Source organism: Macaca fascicularis, chromosome 2 (assembly GCF_037993035.2).
Source record: "Macaca fascicularis isolate 582-1 chromosome 2, T2T-MFA8v1.1".
Classification (NCBI taxonomy): domain Eukaryota; kingdom Metazoa; phylum Chordata; class Mammalia; order Primates; family Cercopithecidae; genus Macaca; species Macaca fascicularis.
This window is the reverse complement of record NC_088376.1, coordinates 6792552-6818105: the sequence shown is the minus strand read 5'-3', so window position 1 is coordinate 6818105 and position 25554 is coordinate 6792552.

Genomic DNA, 25554 nt, shown 5'->3' with positions numbered 1-25554 from the left:
AGTTCCATTATGGCTGGCGAGGCCTTATAATCCTTGCAGAAGGCATGGAGGAGCAAGTCATGTCTTACATGGATGGCAGCAGGCAAAGAGAAGGAGCTTGTTCAGGGGAACTCCTCTTTATAAAACCACCAGATCTCATGAGACTTACTATCACGAGAACAGCATGAGAGAGACCCACCCATGATTGAATTACCTCCCACTTGGTCCCTCCCACAACATGTGAGAATTGTGGGAGCTATAATTCAAGATGAAATTTGGGTAAGGACACACCAAACCATATCAGACACAGAAAGGGACTATATATTTATTTTAGCTGGAATGATTGACTCCAATGATTATAAAGAGAAAGGTTTGCAGCTATGAAATGAGGGCAAGTAAGAGTATGGATGGAACCTATCTAATCTTTAAGACTACTCTTTTTTATACCATTCTTGAGGGTAAAGTTTAATAGAAACTGCTACATATTTACTTGTGTGATCATCAAACAGCCAGCTTCCTCAGAAAAGAAGATTTGGTGCATATGAGTGGAGACAAATTACCCTGACTAGGGGAAGGGATCATGGAAGACATTGTGGAAAAGAGGCTGTGGAAAAAATAAATACCGGTTCTATCCTTAGGATTAAGTTATTGAAAGAACCTTACCAATTTCCTTCTTTACCTATTCAAATGTATTTGCCTATTTTTAATGATTTCTCAATTTTTTTATCCCTAATATATATACATGAACAAATAAGCAATAGGCTCCCTATAGTTTTAGAGTAAGAGTTAGCATTCTGATGAAACTAGGGGAAGAGTAAACTTCTATAGGAGATCCAGAATATTAAGCAAAAATAAGTCATGAAACTGCTTGTTTTCTCTTGGAGAAAGGTTGAAGGAGTTTACAGGTAGACATGGCAGATGTATTTTGTTAGACAGGGATTATTTGGAGTATCCTGTACTCATTGGACAAAAGATCTATGTGGATTTGGTGTAACAAGAATGATTACACTGATTATTTGTTAAATTTTGTCTGCCCACTATCCATTTCTCTTTTTTGAATAATAGCAGCAAAATTTTAGGGGGGTAGGGGAAAGGCCATTATCTCCTATTGGGTGCAAACTTGGAAGGCAGTTAATTAAGTTGGCCTGCTCTTTCCTAGCCAAGAGTTGACCACATTATCCAATTAACCAATTAAGTAAATTAACACAGCTCTAGGAGTTTATTATTGTCAGCAGAGTGACACAGAAAATAAAAATTGCTAAACCTCATTTATTCTACATGTAATATCCTGATGAGATTGTTTATATGTTCCTGCTACTTCTATCTTTAAGAACTGCAATAATTTCTAAATTAGAATTTCTAGACTTCCATTTGATTCTGTGAACATTTATGCTTACAATAATTTTTTTACTGCTTAACTTAGCCAGCCAGTTTTTATGGTTTGCCAAAAAACAAAAAACGAAACAAAAAACGAAACAAAAAAAAAAATACATCTAATTTGTTAAGAAACAGATTTTTTTGAACAGTCATGTCTTTTTAGTATACTACTTATGAAGACATTATTGACAACTTCATGCATATTCCATTTTACTTTTCTAGATATAAATATTTTCTTTCCTGATATTACATTGGCAAAGACATCCTGGAAATCAGAATTCAGCTTTAAATTATATTCAAGATTATTTAGTTAAACAATTGGTTCTTGAAATATTTTTCTTAAATGAATAAAGAGGAGAAATAAACAAATAAATCATCACCACCTCCTTGTCCACCAAAAAATACGAAATTGTGAAAACTTTTTATCCACTACACACAGTTACCTAATAACTAAAAACAAGTGTAAAGATTGACAATTTTACTATGAAAAAGCCTTCTGTCTAGGCTTGGTTTGCCATTAAACATATGTGAATGTAGGCAACAAACCCACCAATGAAACTCAGACTTCCACTTTGGATTTCCATTTACTCATCTCTACAATAAGGGAGTTAACATTAGTCATTCAAATATTTAAAAAATTCTAAAATAAATATTTGGTATGTTTCCAATGACAAATAGGAAATATTTTTAAAGCCAACATTAAACTCAGCTTTTTGTCATAGCTATTTAATAAAGACATAACTCTTAAAGATATTAACTTGTATAGCAGACAAATATTTGAGCAACAAACAAAAATTTTTAAGTAATATAATAAGATAGGATTTAACAAAATTAATGAGAGTGCAAATGAGAATCTTCACTAAAATAATTGCAAAATAGTCTTCATAAGCACAGAAAAGACATCTGGCAATTAGAAATAATGAGGAGCAACATGTTTATCAGATTGGTTTTTGCAAAAGATTAACAAGCTTTGTAGCTTAATTATTTTATTCACCTCTGAATTAGTAACCACATGGAAGCTTTTATAAATCTGTATTGGAAATTATTTTCTATTAGTTTCAACTCTAATTTTAATCAATTTGCCATATATTTTCATTTTATTTAATTTTTAAATTTAAAGGTGTTAGTGTGCTTTTATAAAACCAGGATGCACTTCTTTGGTATTTATCGATGTTTAATCGTATTTGTTTAGAGGTTTTTTTTTTTTCCTCCTGTACAGACCTCCTATAATATCTGTAAATTAAAAAAAATAATAATTGAATACATTTTCTGTTAACCTGTTTTTAATTGGGGTGTCTTAGACCTTGCATTGGCCTCTTTTGGTTTCAAGTAGGGAAACTACCTGTAGTACCACAAATACAGAGCATATAATGTGACAATATGATGGCAATGTGAATAAAAACCCTCAAGAATGCAGAAATATCCATATAACTATGCCTTTTGAAAACTGAAATGATACTTGGAAAGTGGAAGTACATAATGAGCTTTTATTGAACATTTTTTTTGTGAGTGTGTAACAACCTCAGTATCTCAGGGCCTTACAACCCCAGAAATTTACTTTACTTGCTCACAGTTCCATGGGACTGCTCATGTATAGCTGATTATGGCTGAGCTTCTTGTATAGTGAGTTCCCTTTGGCTTTATGAGTTTTCTAAAACATACCCTTCTCATGGTAGGTCTTACTATCACAAGAGGACAAATGAAGCCCCACACATCATGTGTATTCCCATTTCATTAGCTAAAGAAAGGCAGTGGCCAATTTCACAGAGTAATTAGGGAAAGGAAGTATATTTCCAATGGATTGGGTGACAGGGTGGAATATACCCTGAACAATAATTCAGTCTATCACATGGCTCTGGAAACTTACTGCCTATTTAATAGCAAGAGCTCTTTTATTCTTGTTTCTCTTAATGTCTCTTAGCAGCATTCTTTGACTCTGTCCCTGCTTCTCTATAATATCTTTCTTATAGCTTCTCTTCCTTGTTCCCACTTACTTGTTCATTTATTTCCAAGTTCACAGTTTCCCTAGTGGAGACTTTAGGAAGAACTCTCAAATCATTATGTTTGGTCTTTCTTTAGCTTTGGCCACAAGGATATCTCACAACCCACAGGCCAGACTAAACACTGGTGTACATTGAGTGAGATGCCTGGCTTTACCCAATGAGTTATGATTAGTAGAGGCAGTGAGTCATATGATGCAGAATATGGCCAGTCTTTCTCCAGGCACTAAGACCAATGCTCACAGAAGGGACGTATGGGCAGGACAGTTTATCTTAGGACTTTGGATATATTAGACATTGTAAATGAATTGACCACAGTATGCCCAACCAATGTTCGGTAGATTCTGTTCCCTCCAGAGCTAGTTTTCTTGTATGATTATTTTAAGGAAGATATTAATTTAACATTTTGTTCTTTTTTCCCCCTAATCCATAATCAATGTAAAAGCTGTGAAGACCAAATAGTTACAAGGCACAGGTATAATTATGTCTCCCAAATAGACTGTATATTTTGATTAAATAGAACATTTTAATATTACTTAATTTACAATGCCTCTTCCTTAGGCTATTTAAAAGAAGTTAAGTAAAATAAGAAACCATTTCAAAATTATCTTTTTCAATGTGTACAACAGATATTCTTAACTCTTATCCATCCTTGAAACTCTCACAGTTTTCATCTCTCCCATCTCTTTCCCAATTCTTGTTATTTGCTGCACTCACAGTCCTTACGTTTGGATTGGATTAAGCTCAAGAATGAGGTGGGGTTCTAAGAATAGTTGAAATAACTATTGTATAGTATAACAAATGCTGTAAGTTTAATAATTTTGGGGAGAACATGTAAGTACATTTTCTATATCAAAGTGCCATACATCCCAATGGAGTCACTGAATAACATTATCTTAATAGAAAAAGAAAATAAAGCTATAATGTTTTAAAATTAATTTTCTCTTTCTTGTGCTTTAATGAATAATTTCAACAGAAAATGAGTTATAATGTTCTAACAGGTAGCAAATGTATTTAGTTACTGTATTAATCCATTCTCATGTTGCTAATAAAGACATACCCAAGACCGGGTAGTTTATAAAGGAAAGAGGTTTAATGGACTCACAGTTGCACATGGCTGGGGAGGCCTCACAATCATGGCAGAAGGTGAAGGATGAGCAAAGGCACATTTTACATGGTAGCAGGTGGGACAGCATGTGCAGGGGAACTGTCCTTTATAATGCCATCACATCTTGTGAGACTTATTCACTATCATAACAAAAGAATGGGCTGGGTGTGGTGGCTCATCCAAGCACTTTGGGAGTCCGAGGCAGGCAGATCACGAGATCAGGAGATTGAGACCATCCTAGCTAACACGGTGAAACTCTGTCTCTACTAAAAATACAAAAAATTAGCCAGGTGTGGTGGCAGGTGCCTGTAGTCCCAGCTACTTGGGAGGCTGAAGCAGAAGAATGGTGTGAACCCAGGAGGCAGAGCTGGCAGTGAACTGAGATTGCACCACTGCACTCTAGCCTGGGCGACAGAGTGAGACTCTGTCTCAAAAACAAAAAAAGAACAGAATGGGAAAATCTCACCTCATGATCCAGCTACCTCCAACTGGGTCCCTCCCACAATATGTGGGGATTGTGGGAACTACATTCAATATGAGATTTGGATTGGGACACATAGCCAAACCATATCATTCTGCCCCTGCCCCCCCACCAAAATCTCATGTATCATATTTCAAAACCATACTGTCCCAACAGTACCCCAAAAGACTTAACTCATTTTAGCATTAACTCAAAAGTGCACAGTCTAAAGTTTCATCTGAGACAAGGCAAGTCCCTTCTACTATGGGACTGAAAACCAAAAGCAAGTTAGTTACTTCCTAGATACAATGTGGGTAGAGAGATTGGATAAATACACCCATTCCAAATGGAATAAATTTGCCAAAACAAAGGGGTTAATGGCCCCATGCAAGTCCAAAATCCAGAATGGCAGTCAAACCTTAAAGCTTTAAAATGATCTCCTTTGAATCCATGTCTCACATCCAGGTCATGCTGATTGAAGAGGGAGGTTCCCATGGTTTTGGGAAGCTCTGCTACTGCAGCTTTGCAGGATACAGCCTCCCTCCTGGCTGCTTTCATGGGTTGGCATTGAGTGTCTGTGGCTTTTCCAGAAGCATGGTGCAAGCTGTTGGTAGATACACCATTCTGGGGTCTGGAAGACAGTGGCCCTCTTCTCACAGATCCACTAAGCATTGCCCTGTTGGGTACTCTGTGGGGGCTTCAACCTCACTTTTCCCTTCTGCACTGCCCTGGCAGAGGTTCTCTATGAGGGCTTTGCCCCTGCAGCAGACTTCTGCCTGGATATCCAGGCATTTCCATGCATCCTCTGAAATCTAGGTGGAGGTTCCTAAACATCAATGTTTGACTTCTGTGCACCCCCAGGCCCAACACCACGTGTAAGTTGCCAAGACTTGGGACTTGCACCCTCTGAAGCAACAGCCTGAGCTGGACATTGGCCCCCTTTTAGCCATGGCTGGATCTGAAGCTGGTGGGATGCAGGGCAGTATGTCCTGATGCTGCATAGAACAGGGGGGTCTGGGCCTGGACCCAGAAACCATTTTTCCCTCCTAAGCCTCAAGGCCTGTGATGAGGGAGGGGGGCTGCCGTGAAGGTGCCTGACATGCCCTGGAGACATTTTCCTCATTGTCTTGGTGACTAACTTTTGGTTCTTTGTTATTTATTCATATTTCTGCAGCAGGCTTGAATTTCTCCCCAGAAAATGGGTTTTTCTTTTCTGTTGCATCATCAGGCTGCAAACTTTCCAAACTTTTATTCTCTGTTTCCTCCTGAACCCTTTTGCTGCTTAGAAATTTCTTCTGCCGGATACCCTAAATCATCTCTTTTAAGTTCAAAGTTCCACAGATCTCTAGGGTAGGGGAAAAATGCTACCAGTCTCTTTGCATGGCAAGAGTGACCTTTACGCTAGTTCCCAACAAGTCAGAGTATTAAACAGAAAAACAATAAAGATCACATATTTTGCATTTGAAGATTCCATTTCCTAAAGGAACTGCTTTTCCCTAAATTAATCTAGAAATGCAATCAAATTTCAATACAAATTATGACAAGATTTTTGTAAAACTTAATAAGCTGATTGTGGAAAATTTTTTAAAATAGCTAAGACTATTTTGAAGAAGAAAAGGTAGGGAGTACTTTCTCTACCCAATATCTAAAGTGATTGACAGGCTATAACACTTGAGACCATGTTGTAATATTACAAAGATAAACAGTGCAATGGCATAGAACAGAAAAGCTGAAGTAAAGGCACACACACACACATATGTATACATGAATATTTACATAAAGGTGATTCCATTAAATATTAGGGGGATAAGGCCGGGCGCAGTGGCTCATGCCAGTAATCCCAGCACTATGGGAGGCCAAGGTGGGCAGATCATGAAGTCAGGAATTCAAGATCAGCCTAGCCAACATGGTGAAACCCCATCTCTACAAAAAATTAAAAAAAAAAAAATTAGCCCGGAGTGGTGGGTGGGCACCTGTAATCTCAGCTACTCAGGAGGCTGAGGCAGAGAATTGTTTGAATCCAGGAGACAGAAGTTGCAGTCAGCCAAGATCGCACCACTGCACTCCAGCCTGGGCAACAGAGCAAGACTCTGCCTCAAAAAAACAAAATAAAACAAAACAAAACAAAACCCAAAAACCAAATAAATAAATATTAGTGGGATAAAATAAACTATTTGATAAAGAATTAAGTCATCAGATTCAAATATAGTGAATTTCTAAATTTTGTTTTATGTGTACTTCAGTTGCATAATTCCTTTTTGGTTTCTTTTCAGGATTTCTATTCTTTTACTTAAATTTCCATTTCGTTTACACTTTTGCTAAAAATGTCTCCATATTTTCCTTTAGTATTGGAGCACCTGTAAGAAAGTTGTTTTAAATCTTTGACTAGTAGATCTACCACCAGGTTTTTTGTGGAATGCTTTCTGGATTTTTTTCCCCATTGAATTGGCCATTGTTTACTATTTTGTGGTATGCCTTGTGACATTTTTATTGCAAACTAGTCATCTGAAACTATTAGTGTGGTAATTCTGGAAGTCAGATTCTCCTCCTATTCCAGAACTTTTTTTTTTTTTCAATTGTTGTAGGCTACCTCTGTGCAAATGATTAGACTAAGATGTAAACTTAATAGTTCACAAAAATTTTCCTCATCTCACTAGAGGGGTTGACATGCAAATCCAATAAATACAGGGAAACCCAGAAAGATACTATACAAGATGACCATCCCCAAGGCACATAGTCATTAGATTCACCAAGGTCAATGCAAAGAAAAAGTGAAGGAGAAATAAAGTCTTACTCAGAAAAGCAAATGCGGAGAGCATACATTTCAGATAGGCACTATCATGCAATTATACAATCAAGTCTACATAACAACCAGCTAACAACATTATGACAGGACCAAAATTCCACATATCAATACTAACCTTGAAAGTAAATGAACTAAATGCCTCACTTAAAAGACACAGAGTGGCAAACTGGATAAAAAGACAAGACTCATCAACCGCTGTCTTCAAAAGACCTAACCCACATGTAATGACACCCACAGACCAAAACAAAAGAATGGAAAAGGTTCATTATGCAAACAGAAAACAAAACAAAACAAAAAAGAGCAGGGGTCACTATTCTTATATGAGATAAAACAGATTTGAAACGAATAAAAATTAAGAAAGGCCAGGCATGGTGGCTCACACATGTAATCGCAACACTTTGGAAGGCTGATGTTGGAAGATAGCTTGAGCTCAGGGGTTCAAGACCAGCCCGGACAACACAGTGAGACCTCGTCTAAAAAAAAAAAAAAAAAAAAAAAAAAAAAATCCAGACATGGTCCATGTGCCTGTGGTACCAGCTACTCATGCTGAGTTGAAAAGATTGCTTGAGCCCAGGAAGTTGAGTCTGGAGTTATGCTGCTGCACTCCCACCTAGGCAACAGAGTGAGACCCTATTTAAAAAAAAAATAAATAAGAAGGACAGTGAAAGTCATTACATAATGATAACAAGTACAATCCACCAAGAAGCCTTAACTATCCTAAATATATACAAACTCAACATTGGAGCATGTGGACTCATAAAACCAGTTCTTCCTGGCCTACAAAAGACTTAGACAACTACAGAATAATAATGGGAGTCTTCAATACTGCATTTGTGGCATTACAAAGAATATAGAGGCAAAACACTCACTAAGAAAGAAACTCTGAACTTAAATGCTACACTTGACCACTTGGATCTAATGGACATCTACAAAACACTCTACTCAACAAACACAGATTACACGTTCCTCTCATATGCACACAGAATTTATTTTAAGATGAACTCACATGCTCAGTCATAAAGCAAGTCTCAATAAATTAAAAAACAATTGAAATCATACCAGCACACTCTTGGCCCAAAGTACAATAAAAATAGAAATCACTATAAAGAAATCTCTCAAAACTACACAATACATGAAAATTAAACAAAAAGCTCCTGAATAACTTCTGGACAAGTATCAAAATTGAGGCAGAAATCAAAACATTCTTTTAAGTTAATAAAAATAGGAACACAACTTACCAAAATCTCTCAGATGCAGTGAAGCGGTGTTAAGAAAAAAGTTTATAGCCCTAAATGACCTTATCAAAAAGTTAGAAAGATCTCAAATTGGCCATCTTACTCTATAACCAAAGGAATTGGACAAAAGAAATACAAACCCACCTCAAAGCTACTGGAAGAAAAGAAATAACTAAAATTAGAGAAGACCTTAATGAAACTGATATGCCAAAATCCATACAAAAGATCAATGAAATCAAAAGTTGGTTTCTCAAAAAGCAGATTGATAGACCACTGGCTACATTAACAAAGAAAAAGAAAGAGAAGATTCAAATAAGTATAATCAGAAACAACAATGATATTGCAACTGATCCCACAAAAATACAAAGGTTTCTCAGAGACTACTATGAACCATTTATGCACAAAAATTAGATATCCGAGAGGAGATGAGTAAATTCCTGGAAGCATACCATCTCACAAGATTGAACCTGGAAGAGACTGAAACCCTGAATAGACCAATATAAACTTCTGAAATTGAATCAGTAATAAAAAATCTACCAACCAAAAAAGTCATGGACCAGATAGATGCACAGCTGAATTCCACCAGCCATATAACCTATAAAGAGGAACTGATATAAGTTCTACTGAAACTTGAAACTATTCCAAAAAATCAAGAATGAAGAGTTCCAGCCTAACTCATTCTATGAAGCAAGCATCAGCCTGATATCAAAACCTGGCAGAGACATAATGATCAAAGAAAACCAGGTCAATATCCATGGTGAACATAGACACAAAAATCCTCAACAAAATATTAGCAAACCAAATCCAGTAACACATCAAAAAACTAATACATCATGTTCAACTAGGCTTTATTCCTGGGATGGTAGGCTGGTTCATTTGCATTTCTTGATATGCAAATCCAGAAATATGATGCACTACATAATCAGAATTAAAAGCAAAAAACATGTAATCATCTCAATAGATACAGAAAAAGTTTTTGATAAAATCTAAAATCCCTTCATGATAAAAACATCAACAGACTAGGCATCATAGGGATATATCTCAAAATAACAATAGCCGTCTATCATAAACCCACAGCCAACATCATACTGAATTGACACAAGATTGAATAATTCCCCCTGAGAACTGGAATAAGACAAAGATGCCCACTCTCACCACTCCTATTCAGCATAATACTAGAAGTCCTAGCCAGAGCAATCAGGCAAGAGAAAGACATAAAAGACCTCCAAATAGGAAAAGAAGATGTCAAAGTATCTCCGTTCACTGACAATAGGATTTCGTACTTAGAAAACCATAAAGACTTTGGCAAAAGGCTCCTACAATTGATAAATGACTTTTATAAAGTTGCAGGATCAATGTGCAGAAATCAGTAGCATTTCCATACATCAACAATATCCAAGCTAAGAGTGAAATCAGCAGCACGATCCCACTTACAATAGCCACAAAGAAAACAAAACACCTCAGAATACAGCTAACAAAAGAGGTAAAAGATCTCTACAAGAAGGCCCACAAAACATTTCGGAAAGAAATCAGAGATAAAAACAAATAACGGAAAAACAGTCCATGCTCAAGGATTGAAACAAACAATATTATTAAAATGGCCATGCTGCCTAAAATAATTTATGGACTCAAAGATATTTCTATCAAACTACTGATATCATTTTTCACAGAATTAGAGAAAAACTATTCTAAAATTCATATGGAAGGAAAACAGAGCTCGAACAGTCAAAGCAATTCTAAGCAAAAAGAGCAAAGCCAGAGGTATCACCTTAACCAACTTTAAGCTATACTATAAGGCTATAGCAACCAAAACAGTGTGATACTAGTGCAAAACCAAACACATCAAACAATGGAACTGAAGGGAAAACTGAGAAATGAAGCCTTATACTTAGAGCCATCTAAACTTCAACAATGCTGACAAAAACAAGCAATGGGAAAAGGACTCCAAATTCAACAAATGGTGCTAGGATAACTGGCTAACCATATGCTGAACACTGAAGCTGGACCTCTACCTTTCACATACACAAAAATTAACTCAAGATGGATTAAAGATTTAAATGTAAGACCTCAAACTATAAAAATCCTAGAAGATGACCTAAGAAATACTCTTTTTGACATTGGACTTAGCAAATAATTTTTGGCCAGGTCTCCAAAAGCAATTGCAACAAAAACAAAAATTGACAAGTGGAACCTAATTAAATTAAAAAGTTTCTGCACATCAAGAGAAAGCTATTGATAGAGGAAACAGACAATGTACACAATGGGAGAATCTATTCATAAGCTATATATCCAATACAGTCCTAATATCCAGAATCTCTATGAAACTTAAACAATTCAAGAAAAATTAAATAACCCCATTGAAAAATGGGCGAAGGACACAAATAGACAGTTCTCAAAAGAAGTCATACAAGTTACCAATGAATATATTAAAAATGCTCAGCATCACAAATCATCAGAGAAATGCCAATCAAAACCACAATGAGATACCATCTCATCTTAGTCAGACTGGCTATTCTTCAAAAGTCAGAAATCATAAGATGCTAGCAAGGCTGTTTGAGGAAAAGGGAGCACTTATACACTGTTGGTGGGAATGTAAAGTAGTTCAGTCACTGTGGAAAGCAGTCAGGAGATTTCCCAAAGAATGTGACAGAGCTACATTTCAATCCAGCAATCCTATTACTGAGTATATACCCAAATGAAAATAAATCATTCTACCAAAAAGTGCATGCACTTATATGTTCATCATTTTGCTATTCACAATAGCAATTACATGAAATCAACAAACGTGCCATTACTGGTAGACTGGCTAATGAAAATGTGGTATATAGACACCACGAAATGCTATGCATCCATAAAAAGAACAAAATCATGTCCTTGGCAGCAACATGCATGTAGTCGGACAACATGATCCTAAGTGAATTAATGCATAAACAGAAAACAAAATACCATGTGTTCTCACCTATAAGTGGGAGCTAAACATTGAGTACGCATGGACACAAATATGGGGAAAAATAGACACTAAGATCTACTAGCAGGGGGAAGGGAAAAGGGGAGTGTGGATTTTAAAATTACCTATTGGGTACTATGCTCATGATCTGGGCGACAGGAATTGTACCCCAAACCTTAGCATCACTTAATATTCCCATGTAGCAAACCTACACACATACTCCACTATCTAAAATAAAATTTGAAACTAAGAAAAAAAGAAATACAACACTTTACAGTAAAATTCTGAGTTTCACATGTCAAAAAAAGAAAATTAATGGAAATAAAGGGATACAGGCAGTTTTAAAGGAGCACTGGTTGGCTGTGTTAGTAAAGTTCATGTGTTATAAATTTAAACTATAGTGTTATTTTAGAATATTAAAAGGAATTACTTTGGTAATCACAAAGAAAATTACTGCAAAATAAAAACCAAAAGAAAAAGGAAGAAAATGTGAATATTTCACTAGTTTTAAAAAAATAAACTAATCATAAAAGAAGACAGTAATGCAAGAAATAAGGAACAAAATTATTGTAAAACATAGAAAGCAAATATCAAAATAACAGAAGTCTTCTTTAATCAGTAATCACTTTATAAATGGATAAAGTTCTCTGATAAAGAAACAGAGATTGGCAGAATAAATGAAAAAATGTTAATTCAACTATATGCTGTGTAAAAGAAACTTGCTTTAGATCCAAGGAAACAGATAGGTTGAAAGTAAAAGTGTGGAGAAGTGTATTCCTTGCAAATAGTAACCGAAAGAGATAAGACTCTATTGACATCAGAAAAAAAAAATTATATCAAAAAAGGTTATAAAAACAAAGAAAGATACTTTATATTCACAAAAGTTTCAATACAATGAGATGTAAGAATCTACATTTACACACCTAATATCAGATCATTTAAATATAGGAAACAAAATTAGAAAGAATTCAGCTACTCGAGAGGCTCTGGCATGAGAATTGCTTGAACCCGGGCAGAAGCTGCAGTGAGCCAAGATCGCACCACTGCACTCCAGCCTGGGTGACAGAGCGAGACTCAGTCTCAAAAAAAAAACAAAAAAAAGGACAGAAAAACAATTCATTAAAATCGGGGGTAAAAAATGACCAAAACAGAAAATTTAAGAGATGAAAATCACTTTTAAAACATACTATCAACAGAGTAAAAAGGCAGCACACAGCATGGAATGAAGTATTAGCAAGTCATATATCTGATTATTAATATCCAGAATATATGGAGAACTAAAACTAAAAACAACCACAACAACAAAAACTCGATTGAAAAGTGGGAAAAAAGACTTGAGTAAACATTTTTCCATAAAAAGTATACTAAGCACATGCAAAGAGTACTAATCCTCAGGGAAATGCAAATTAAAACTTCAATGGAACACCACCTCGCATCCGTTAATATGGCTACTATCACGCGCACACACACACACACACAGAGAGAGAGAGTAGGAGGGGAAAGCAGAGCAAGATGGCCAAATAGAAGCCTCCAGCAGTCATCCTCCATGCAGAAACACCTAGTTGAATAACTATCCAAACAGAAAAGGGCACCTTTATAAGAACTAAAAATCTGTCAAGCAATCACACTACCTGGGTTTAACATCATATTAAGAAGGAGGCACTGAGGAGGCTAGGAAAGACTGTATCCAATCCCACAGCATCAGCCACATGGCACTGAGAAAGAATCTGATAACTTGAGAAGGGATACTGCATAATTGTGGAACTTTGTATTGGAAATTGGTGCTGCCTGTCACAGTAAATAGCAACATGGGGCAGAACACAGCTCACCCATGGAGGAAGCATTTAGACCAGCCCGACCCAAAGGCAAATTATTCATCCCAGTAGTCAGAACTTCAGTTCCAGCAGAGCTCACCATTGCGGGTTAAAGTAATCTGGGTTCTAAATAAACTAGTAAGGTAGTCTAGGCCACAAAGACTGTAATTCCTGGACAAATCCTGGTGCTGTGTTGGGCTTGGAGTCAGTGGTCTTCTGCAGCACATTACCTAGTGAGACACCAGCTGGAGTGACCAAGGGAGTGCTTGCCTCACAGCTACCCTAACCCAAGACAATGCAGCTGGTGACCTCAGGAGAGACTTCTCATGTTGAGGAGAGGAGAGGGGAGAGTGTAGAGAACTTTAACTTGTAACTAGGATACCAGCTCAGTCAAAATAGAACAGGGAACAAAGCAGAGCTCTGTGACTTCCATTCCAGGTTGTAACTCCCAGATGACAATTCTAGACACACCCTGGGCCAGAAGGGAACTCACTGCCTTGAAGAGGAGGAACCAGTCTTAGCAGGAGTCATCACCTGCTTACTAAAGAGTCATTGGGCCCTGAACAATCAGCAGCAGTATCCAGGCAATACCTGCCATGGGCCTTGGGAGAGATGCAAAGCTATGCTGGCTTCAGATATGACCCAGTATATTCCCATCTGTGGTGTCTGTGGAGAGTCTCCTTTTGCTTGAGGAAAGAAGAGGGAAGAGTAAGTGGGACTGTGTCTTGCAGCTTGGGTACCAGCTTGGCCATAGTGGGGGAGAACAGCATGCAGGCTCCTATGTCCCCAGTTCTAGGCCTCGGCTCTTGAATGGCATTTCAAGACCTGGCCTGGGCCAGAGGGGAGCCCCTGTCATGAAAGGAGAGACTCAGGCCTGGCAGCATTTACCACAAGCTGAATGAAGAGCTCTTGGGCCTTGAGTGAATATTGTGGTATATATACCACACTTTATTGTGTATACACACACACACACACATATTTATACACACACACACAGTGAAATATTTTTCAGCTTTAGAAAGAAAATTATGACATACGCTGCAGCGTGGATAGGTCTTGCGGACTTTATGCTAATTGAAATGAGTCGGTCTGAAAAAGACAAATACTGCATGATTCCACTTATATGTGGTATCTAGAGCAATCAAATTCGTGGAAACAAACCTCCAGTACTTAAAATGTGTGATCTGGGTTGGAACTAGGGCCACTGTAGGTAGAGTTAAGAAGAGGTCCTAGTGAAGTTAAGGTGGGTCCCATGTAAAAGGAGAAGAGACACAGACACAGGCAAACTCCCATGTGACAATGGAGAAGAGGTTGAAGTGCTTCAGCTGCAAGCCAAGGAATGCCCAGGACCGTGGGTAAGTCATCAGAAGCTAGACAGAGGAAAAGCAGATTCCTCCTCTACAGGTTTCAGGGAAATAATAACTCTGATTGCATCTTGATTTTAGATGTCCAGCTTCTAGAACTGTGAGACAATACGTTTCTCTTGGGTGTTTTGGTTTTTTTGTTTGTTTGTGTGTTTTAAAAAATAATAAAATTACACAGACAGAAAATAGAATGGTGGTTGCCAGGGATTGAGGGGAGGGAAGAATTGGAAGTCGTTGTTTAATGAATATAGAGTTTCAGTTTTCCACAACGAAAAATGTCCTGAAGGTGGATGGCGGTGATGTTTGCACAACAGTATTAATGTGATTAATACCAGTGAACTGCACACTTAAAAATGGTTAAGATGGTAATTTTATGTTATGTGCATCTTGCCACAATAAAATAACTGAAAAAATAAATGAAAAATCATACTACATAAAGTTTTACACCTCTAAAAATGGTCATTTTTGTTATACTTATTCAGGTGTTACAATAAATAGGTTATAGCTACATGAATCAGTATAGACATCAATAACATGAATGTTGAAGAAGAAAAGCAAACTGAAAATTGATATATTCATGTCTATTTATACATCTTTTAACACTGTGAATGAAGCTATACATTTTTCAGATACACCACATACATACTGTGTAACAATATAAAAATATCCCTGGAATTCCTGGGCTTTCTGAGGTAAATTCAGATTGTGGTTTCCTCTTGGATAGAACATAAGGCACTGAGATTAGAGAGAAACACATGGTGTGGTTAAGGCTGCAGCTGTAACAGTAATGTTATCCATATCTGTCTGTCTATCTATCATCTATCTAAAATCTGAAGCAAATATGACAAAATGGGTGGTGGGTAAGAGGTGTTTATTGATTTGTCACTGTAAGTTTTTATAATTTGACATATTTATTTGAAATGTTTTAGAAGATTCATTAACGCAAGTAGTTTATTCAAATTTAAATCAATTCTACCTGTAAGCTGTAATTCATGTTTGTCCCAAACATATGCCCATATTTGTTAACTGTGATATTTATTAACATGCTTTTTTGCCCATTCAACACCTCAAATATAAATTTTGAGGGATGATTTCACATCTTCAGTATTCACTCATGGTGATATTTTTAGTCACAAAATTTGGGAATATCTTTGTTATTTTTACACCAAACCCAAATATTTTTTCTTTTCATTTCCAACAGTGAGAGCAGTAAACAAAATTCTTCCATTTGATAATCTTTCTAATATTTACAGAGAATTAATATTGTCTTATTTCTAACTACCTCCATTTTCTTCACCTGTCCCTATATGAGATATGTTTGAAGGATTCTCTCAAGGCCAGTCATTTCCTGGGGGAGAGATTAACTGAGAAGAATGAAACCCAGCAAGCCAGGACCATTGTCAATAATAACGCATGCCCTGCAGTTACCATATTTAGACAATCCAGGAGAAGAAATTGTATTTGTTGAAGAAAATACAATAGGTGCCACAAACAATTCAGGGTGTGTTATTAACAGCAAAGAATCATAAAGGCATTATTGAAAAGCATTTTTGATCCTCGACAGGATACAGTGAGAGTAAAACAGGATCCACTGCCTAAAGAAGGGGCTTTAATGATAATTGGTCTAATTATGACACAGAAAAATATTCCATCTTATTTTTATAAAATTATGCTGTGGATAAGATACACAGAAGACTAAGTCTACATTTAAAAGTGATCATAAGGAAATAAGAAGGCAGAAGGAACTGCAATAGCACACTGAATATTAAAATACCTATTAGTTGTTTTAACAAGCTTTAATATTCTGATAACTTACTTTCAGGGCAGAGGAATCAAGCATTACTGATATCCAATATTTACAATATTAAAGGCCTAGTTCACTGTCTTTGTGGAGGCATTTGTTTTTGAGACTTCCCAATTGCTTTGTCTATGTTTTATCTTAAATATTTTCACAATGAAGATTCTTATCAATACTTCATCTCAAATAAATAAATATCCATCATAAAAAGACAAATATGTTCTTATGTGTTTGAAGGCTTTCCTAGCAGGTTTTGAAAGATTGCCTCTACTGATGTTTGTGAAATAAAGGAAATGAGCCATAAGAAATAAATCAACATGTCATATAAAAGCCTTGCATGGAGGGATGAGAAATGCTGATGTAAACATTAAACCACTGGAAATCACTGTTGCTTTGGAAAACACTAACGACAAGTAACAAAGGCACCAAATATATGGAACTTCCAAAGCTGCTAATATTTTAGCACACACAGAGTTATGTCATAGGCTATAACGCAAATTAAACGAAAACTTTTATAATGCAATCTTGTGGTGATCAACTAGCCACAACAGCCACTGTGCTAAGAATCCTCCCATTAAAAAATATTTAAGATTTTACTTGAGCACAGTAAAAACATTTGTTAAGATTTGCAATGCACAGTACCCAAGCCAACTACCCAGCCAGAACCAAGATTTACCAAAGTCTCTAATAATATAATCAACCTTGTCTCCTAATATATTACAGTCAGGAAAGCTGCTCGCCTTTCTTATACCTATTCATATTTTTCTCATATTTCTATCCTGAGGTACTATGCTTGCTATCAAATAATCTGTACTCCAAGAATATATGTATTCTATGATTTCCATGTCCATATTCACACCCTTCAAAAAATAGTTCTTTTCTGACAGTGTTCCACAAAAGGCACATGAAACGTCTTTATTTTCTGACCCAGGGCTGTCTCTGGGAACTTACTTTGGGAGTGCAAGTATAGTTCAGAAATGGGGGACTTAAAATCCCCAGGTGCAACCCTTGACCCATTGTGAAAAGGAGCCAATGAGTAAACATTCCCACTTCCTATCATTCAGACAGATAATTCTGGGAAATGTTTGTACGTTTCTCAAAAGTTCTAGATAGAAACAAACAGGCATTGCCTACAATAGTGACCCCGATATTAAATCTTCATGCTCTTTTTTCCTTATTCCCTGCCTCATTATCCCAGGAATTCCACTCTATCTGGGACCATCTTGAAAATAAACAACCCATCATAAGTCTTTGTCTTAGGCTCTGCTTCGAAGGAACACCAAGATACCAGAGGATTTTTGGAAAATAGAAATTGGGTTATGGTTTTTCTTAAAGCCTTCAACGGATCATCATTTCCTGTGAGATATAATCCAGGCTCCTTGGTGTGAGGCATATAAAGATTTTGATGGAATAATTTTTGTCTAATGCTCTTATCTTCTCTGTCACAGTGAATCCTCAAACACTATTACCTTGTAAGATTGGATTGCTTGCAAATACCTCATGTCATGATGTTTTAAGTATCTGCCCTTTGTACTTGTTTTTATTAATATACCTAATTTTTCCCCAATATGCAAAAGGCCTACACAACCTCTTTTGTTCAACTATCCCCTACCCTTCAGACACAATATCTCATGTATTCCTTTGTGTATCCAGATAATTATTTTGCACTTACCATGGTCTATTTGTTTAACCCATTTGTGTCTGTGTTTATTTCCTCTACTTTACGAGGCAAAGGCTGATATGTTATCCACTTTTTAATTCTCATGTCTATAAAGGGTGATTCATAAAAGGTAGCTATAAACATTCATTGAAAGATTGATGACGTATATGAGCAGAAAACTGTTAATCAATACAATTATGATTCACTCATTCTCCTCTTTAGTGAACCCATGTACCACTTCATGTCATTGTGACTAACCCTTTTTTCAGATTCTCCAAGTGAACCTCTGGCAGGTATTCCCTTTAGTAACTCCTTAGATTGCGGTCATCCTGGATGGTGACACATTATGACCACATAATTCCTGAATAAATGTAATTTCACTGCTGTTTATATAATTAAATGGTGAATTGCATTTGCCCGTTTATAAATGTTTTATGAGTCTGTTACACTGCTTATTGAATACAGATGAATGGAATGCTCTCTTAAGAGAATTAGCTTCCACATTGAAATAAGCATAATTAAGATTTAATATATTACAGAGATTGAGTCAATCTTTATTTGTTATTGGAATTTAATAGAATTATATAAATCCTCTCTATACATTGAAAATATAAGCATATTAATTTAAAATTCACAGTATTAGTAGTTTTTCTTTTAATAGGAGATAAAATGACAGAAAATGTAGGAGAATAAGTATTTCTTAGAGGCTCTGAGGGTTATTCTATTCTGAGTTGGTTTTGTTTCTTCTTGTTATTACTAGAAGAATAACTTAAGGACAAAATGGCATTCACTTTACTGGTTTAAGTAATATGTGGTCTACCTGGATGCCAATTAGTGGTAAATGGAAACTCAGACAATTGGAGTCACATCTAAGAATTCACTAAACTTTGTAAATTACTTTTATCTTCAGACGCGAGTCAAACAGGAGCAGAAAAAAAATCAATACAAAATCCCATTTTAATTTGAGTTCCAATCACAGAATTGCTTCCAATAAGCTGTTAGTACCTTCAAAAACTAGATGTTTTGAAGTTTCTATTTCAAATGGACTTATTTCATCTAGTTGTAAATAATCTACCTAATTTTAAAAATTGTTAGAGCAGGAAACTCCTTGCTATAAACTATAAAACTCTTGTTATAAACTAAAACTGCTAAACTTTTTGTTGATTAAAGGTATAGGCGGGCTGAAAGAAAAAAATGTTAAAGGCAGCTAGAGAGAAAGGATTGGTCACCTACAAAGGCAAGCACATCAGACTAACAGTGAACCTCTCAGCAGAAACCCCACAAGCCAGAAGAGATGTGGGGGCATGTATTCAGTATTTTTAAAGAAAAGAAATTTCAACCAAAAATTTCATAGCTGGCCAAACTAAGCTTTATAAATGAAGGAGAAATTAGGTCCATTTTACACAAGCAAATGCTGAAGGAATTCATTTCCACCAGACCTGTCTCATAAGAGCTCCTGAAAGAAGCACTAAACTTGGAAAGGAAAGACTGTTACCAGCCATTACAAAAACATACTTAAGTATACAGACCAGTGAGGCTATAAAGAAACCACGCAAGCAAGTCTGCATAGTAACTAACTAACAACAAGATAACAGGATCAAATCCACACATATCAACAGTAACCAAATGTAGATGAGCTAAATGCTCCAATTAAAAGGCACAGGGTGGCAAGCCTGATAAAGAAGAAAGTCCCATGCATGCCGGATAAAGAAGAAAGACTCAGTGGTATGCCACCTTTAAGAGACCCATCTCACATGCAATGATGCCCATAGGCTCAAAATAAAGGGATGGAGAAAACCTGCCAAGCAAATGGTAGAAAACAGGGATTACAATTCTAATTTCAGGCAAAACTGACTTTAAACCAACAGAGATCCAAAAAGACAAAGAAGGGCATTACATATGGTAACAGGTTCAATTAAGCGAGAAGACTTAACTATCCTAAGCATACGTGCACCCAACGTAGGAGCATCCAAATTCATAAAACAAGTTCTTAGAGACCTTCAACAAGACTTAGACTTCACACAATAGTATGGGAGAATTCAACAACACACTGACAGTGTTAGACAGATCAAGGCAGAAAATCAACAAAGATATTCAGGACCTGAACCCAGCACTGGATCAAACTGATCTGATAGACAGAAATAAAAATACTCACCACCCCAAAACAACAGAATATACATTCTTCTCATAGCCACATGTCATATATTCTCAAATAGACCACATAATTGGACATAAAATAATGTTCCGCAAATGCAAAATCATACAAACCACACTCTTGGACCACAATGCAATAAAAGCAGAAGTCAAGACTGAAAAAATCGCTCAAATCCATGCAATTACAGCAAAATTAAACAACCTACTCCTGACTGACTTTGGGGTAAATAAAGAAATCAAGGCATATATCAAGAAGTTCTTTGAAACTGATGAGAACAAAGATACAACATACCAGAATCTCAGGGACACAGCTAAGTCAGTGTTAGCAGGAAAATTTATAGCACTAAACACCCACATCAAACAGTTAGAATGATCTCAAATTAACAACCTAACATTACCACTAAAATAACTATAGAATCAAGAAAAAAATGACCTCAAAGATAGCAGAAGACAAAAAATAACAAGAGTTGAACTGGGGGAAATTGACACATTAAAAACCATTCAAAAGATCAATGAATTTAGAAGTTGGTTTATTGAAAAAAAAGTAAGATATATAGGCCACTAGCTGCACTAATAAAGAAGAGAGGAGATCCAAATAAACACAATGAGAAATGACAAAAGAGATGTTACCACTGACCCCACAGAAAGACAAATAACCATCAGAAACTACCATGAACACCTCTATATGCAAAAATTAGAAAACCTAGAAGATATGGATATGTTATTACTAGAGGAATAACTTAAGGACAAAGTGGCATTCACTTTACTGGTTTAAGTAATATGTGGCCTACCTGGATGCCAATTAGTGGTAAATGGAAAGTGAGACAATTGGAGTCACATCTTGGACACATATGCCATCCCAAGTCTGAAGCAGGAAAAAATTTAATTTCTGAACAGACCAATAATGGGCTCTGAAATTGAATCAGTAATAAATAGCCTACCAACCAAAAAAAGACGAAGATCATACGAATTTACAGGTAAATTCTACAAAATGTACAAAGAAAAGCTAGTTCCATTCTTAATGAAACTGCTCTAAAAAATTGAGATGGAGGTACTCATCCCTAACTCATTCTATGAAGCCAACATCATCCTGATAACAAAAGCCAGCAGAAACACAATAAAAAAGAGAAAACTTCAGGCCAATATCCTCGATGAACATCAGTGCAAAATTCCTTAACAAGATGATGGCAAACTAAATCCAGTGGCATGTCAAAAAGCTAATCCACCATGATCAAGTAGCATTTATACCTAGGATGCAAGGTTGTTTCAACATATGCAAATCAATAAATAAGATTAATCACAAAAACAGAACTAAAGACCAAAACCACAGGATGATCTCATTAGATACATAAAAGGCTTTCTATAAAATTCAACATCTCTTCATGTTAAAAACTCTCAATACAATAGGTACTGAAGGAACATACCTCAAAACAATGAGTCATCTATGACAAACACACAGCCAACATCATAATAAATGGGCAAAAGCTGGAAGCATTCCCCTTGAAAACTGGCACAAGACAAGGATGCCCTCTATGACCACTCCTATTCAACATAGTATTGGGAGTCCTGGCCAAAACAATCAAGCAAGAGAAAGAAATAAAGGGCATCCAAATAGGAAGAGAGGAGGTCAAACTATACCTGTTTGCAGATGACATGATTCCATATCTAGACAACACTATAGTCTCAGCCCCAAAGCTCCTTCAGCTAATAAATGACTTCAGTAAAGTTTCAGCATACAAAATGAATGTACAAAAATCACCAATGTTCCTATACACCAACAACAGCCAACCTGAGAGCCAAATCAGGAATGCAATCTCATTCATAATTGCCAAAAAAGAATAAAATACTTAGGAATACGTTTAACTGGGGAGGTGAAAGATGTCTGCAATAAGAATTATAAAACACTGCTCAAAGAAATCATAGATGAGACAAAGAAATGGGAAAACATTTCCTGCTTATGGATAGGAAGAATCAATGTCATTAAATGGCCATACTGTCCAAGGATATTTATATATTCAATGCTATACCAATGACACTCTTTACAAAACTAGAAAAAACTACATCAAAAGTCATAGGGAACCAAAAACGACCTTGAATAGCCAAGGAAATTGTAAGGAAAAAAAAAATGAAGCTGGAGGCATCACATTACCTGATTTCCAACTACACTATAGGGCAACAGTCACTAAAACAGCAAGGTACAAAAACATACACATAGACCAATGGAACAGAATAGAGAACCCAGTAACAAGGTCGCACACCTGCAACAATCTGACTTTTGACAAAGTTGAGAAAAACAAGCAATGGGGAAAGGACTTCCTACTCAATAAATGGTGCTGGGATAACTGGTTAGCCATATGCAGAAGATTGAAACTGGATCCCTTCCTTGCACCATATACAAAAATCAACTCAATATGGATTAAAAACTTAAATGTAAAACCTAAAACTGTAAAATCTCTGGAACACAACTTGAGCAATACAATTCTGAACATAGAAACTTGCACAGATTTCATGACAAATATTCCAAAAGCCATTGCAACAAAAACAATTGACAAATTGGATCTAATTAAACTAAAGAGCTTCTGTACAGCAAAAGAAACTATCAACAGAGTAAACAGATACCTTACAGAATGGAAGAAAATCTTTGCAAAGTGTGCATCTGACAAAGGTCTCATATCCAGCATCTATAAAGAACTTAAACAAATTTACAAGAAAAAAAAAACTCCATTAAAAAGTGGACAAAGGACATGAACACTTTTCGAAAAAAGACATACATGGAGCCAACAAATGTAAGAAAAAAACTAATATTTCTGATCATTAGATAAATGCAAATTAAAACCACAGTAAGATACCATCTCACAGCAGTCAGAATGGCTATTATTAAAAAGTCAAAAAATAACAGATGCTGGTGAAGTTGCAGCAGAAAAGGAACACTTATATATTGTTGGTAGGAGTGTAAATTAGTTTCACCATTGTGGAAACCAGTGTAGGGATTCCTCACAGAGCTAAAAACAGACCTGCCATTTGCCCCAGCAATCCCATTACCTCACAAATAAAACGGAATGCATTTTTTTCCAGTGTGCATGGAACAATACCCAGCATCCTTTGTTGAGGGTGGAGGGTGGAGGGTGGGAGGAGGGAGAAGATAAGAAAAAATAACTAATGGGTACTAGGTTTAGTAGCTGGTTGACAAAATAATCTGTATAACAAACCCCCATGACACGAGTTTACCTATATTACAAACTTGCACACATGTCTCGAACCTAAAATAAAAGTTCAAAAAAATAATCAAGTAAAGCAAACCTAACTAGACACTCTCTACAAAAAACATGCTTTAAATATAAGCGGTTTAGGTTGTTTAAAAGGAAAATGATGGAGAAACATTATCAGGGAAAGATAGAGACATTACATAATGATAAAGGGGTCAATTATTTAAGATAACATAACAATAAAAAGGAATATTTACCTAAAAACAAAGCTTCAGTGTGCATGCCAGAGTAAGTGATTGGTCTGAAAAGAGAAATAGGCAAACCACAATTATAGTTGAGTATTTCGACACACTTGTCTGAATAACTGATAAAACAAGTAGGCAGAAATTCAGTATGGTTCTAGATGATCTGAAGAACATAATCAACCAACAAAATCTGTTTGACGTATACTGAACACTCCACCATCTATAGCAGAAAATGTATTCTTTTCAACTGTGCATAGGACATTCACGATAGACTGCATAAATAAATCTTAACAAATTTGGAAGGTTAGAAATCATGTAAAGTGGATTGTTAGACCATAATAGAATTAAAGTAGAAATTGATACAGAAAAATATCTGAGAAATCTCTAAATATTTGGAAATTAAGAAATACATTTTTAAACACCCCATTCATCAAAGAAAACATTCTAAACAAATTAAACATATTTGTACTAAGTAAAAATTGCAATGTAAAAAATCAGAATTTGTTGAATGCAGCCAAAGTGGGGCAGCTAAAGTGAAAAGGATATTTATGACATCCAGTGTTTCTACTAGAAAATAAGAAATACAAAAAAATTAGTAATCCAAGATTCAATCTTAAGTAACTAGAAAAAGAAAAGTAAATTAAACTTGACATAAGCAGATGGAAAAAAATTTTAAATATTACAGTAAAAATCAATAAAATTAAAAAAGAAAACAATAGGTAATATCAATAAAACCAAAAAACTAGTTCTTTGAAAAGATTAAGAAAACTGATAAAACTTTAACTAGTTTGACTGAGAAAAAAAAAGAAACTGACAAATACATCAGGAATGAATAAGAATATATCACTACTGTTTCCACAGATACTAAAAGAAAAATATGGAATTAATATAAACAATCTATTTTCCTAAATTATAAAACTTATATGAAAATCAATCGATTCCTTGGAATTCACAAACTATCAATATCCACACAAGAATAAATATGAATCATTCCATTCTTATTAGAGGAACTGAACATGTAGTTTTAAATATTCCATACAAGAAAACACCAAGTTAAGACAGTTTCACTGGAAAATATTTAATGAGAAATGATACTAATTCTACATAATATTTCAAGACTATAAAAGAAGAAGGAGGAGGAAGAGGAAGACTTTAAAATAATTATGACTGATGTGCTATCAAAGATGGATGAAAGATCAATAAAATAGATGAAGCGGCAGAAAATATTAACTGAGTTGGAATTTATAAACAGCAACCAATGCATGTTCTGGAATAGGAAAATACAAAATCCGAAGTTGGTAACTCAGTAATTTTATAGCAATTTAGCTATAACAGGAAGATTACTGAGGCCAAAGATAAATTAAATAAAATATCCGGATGACTTTCACAAGAGAATAAATG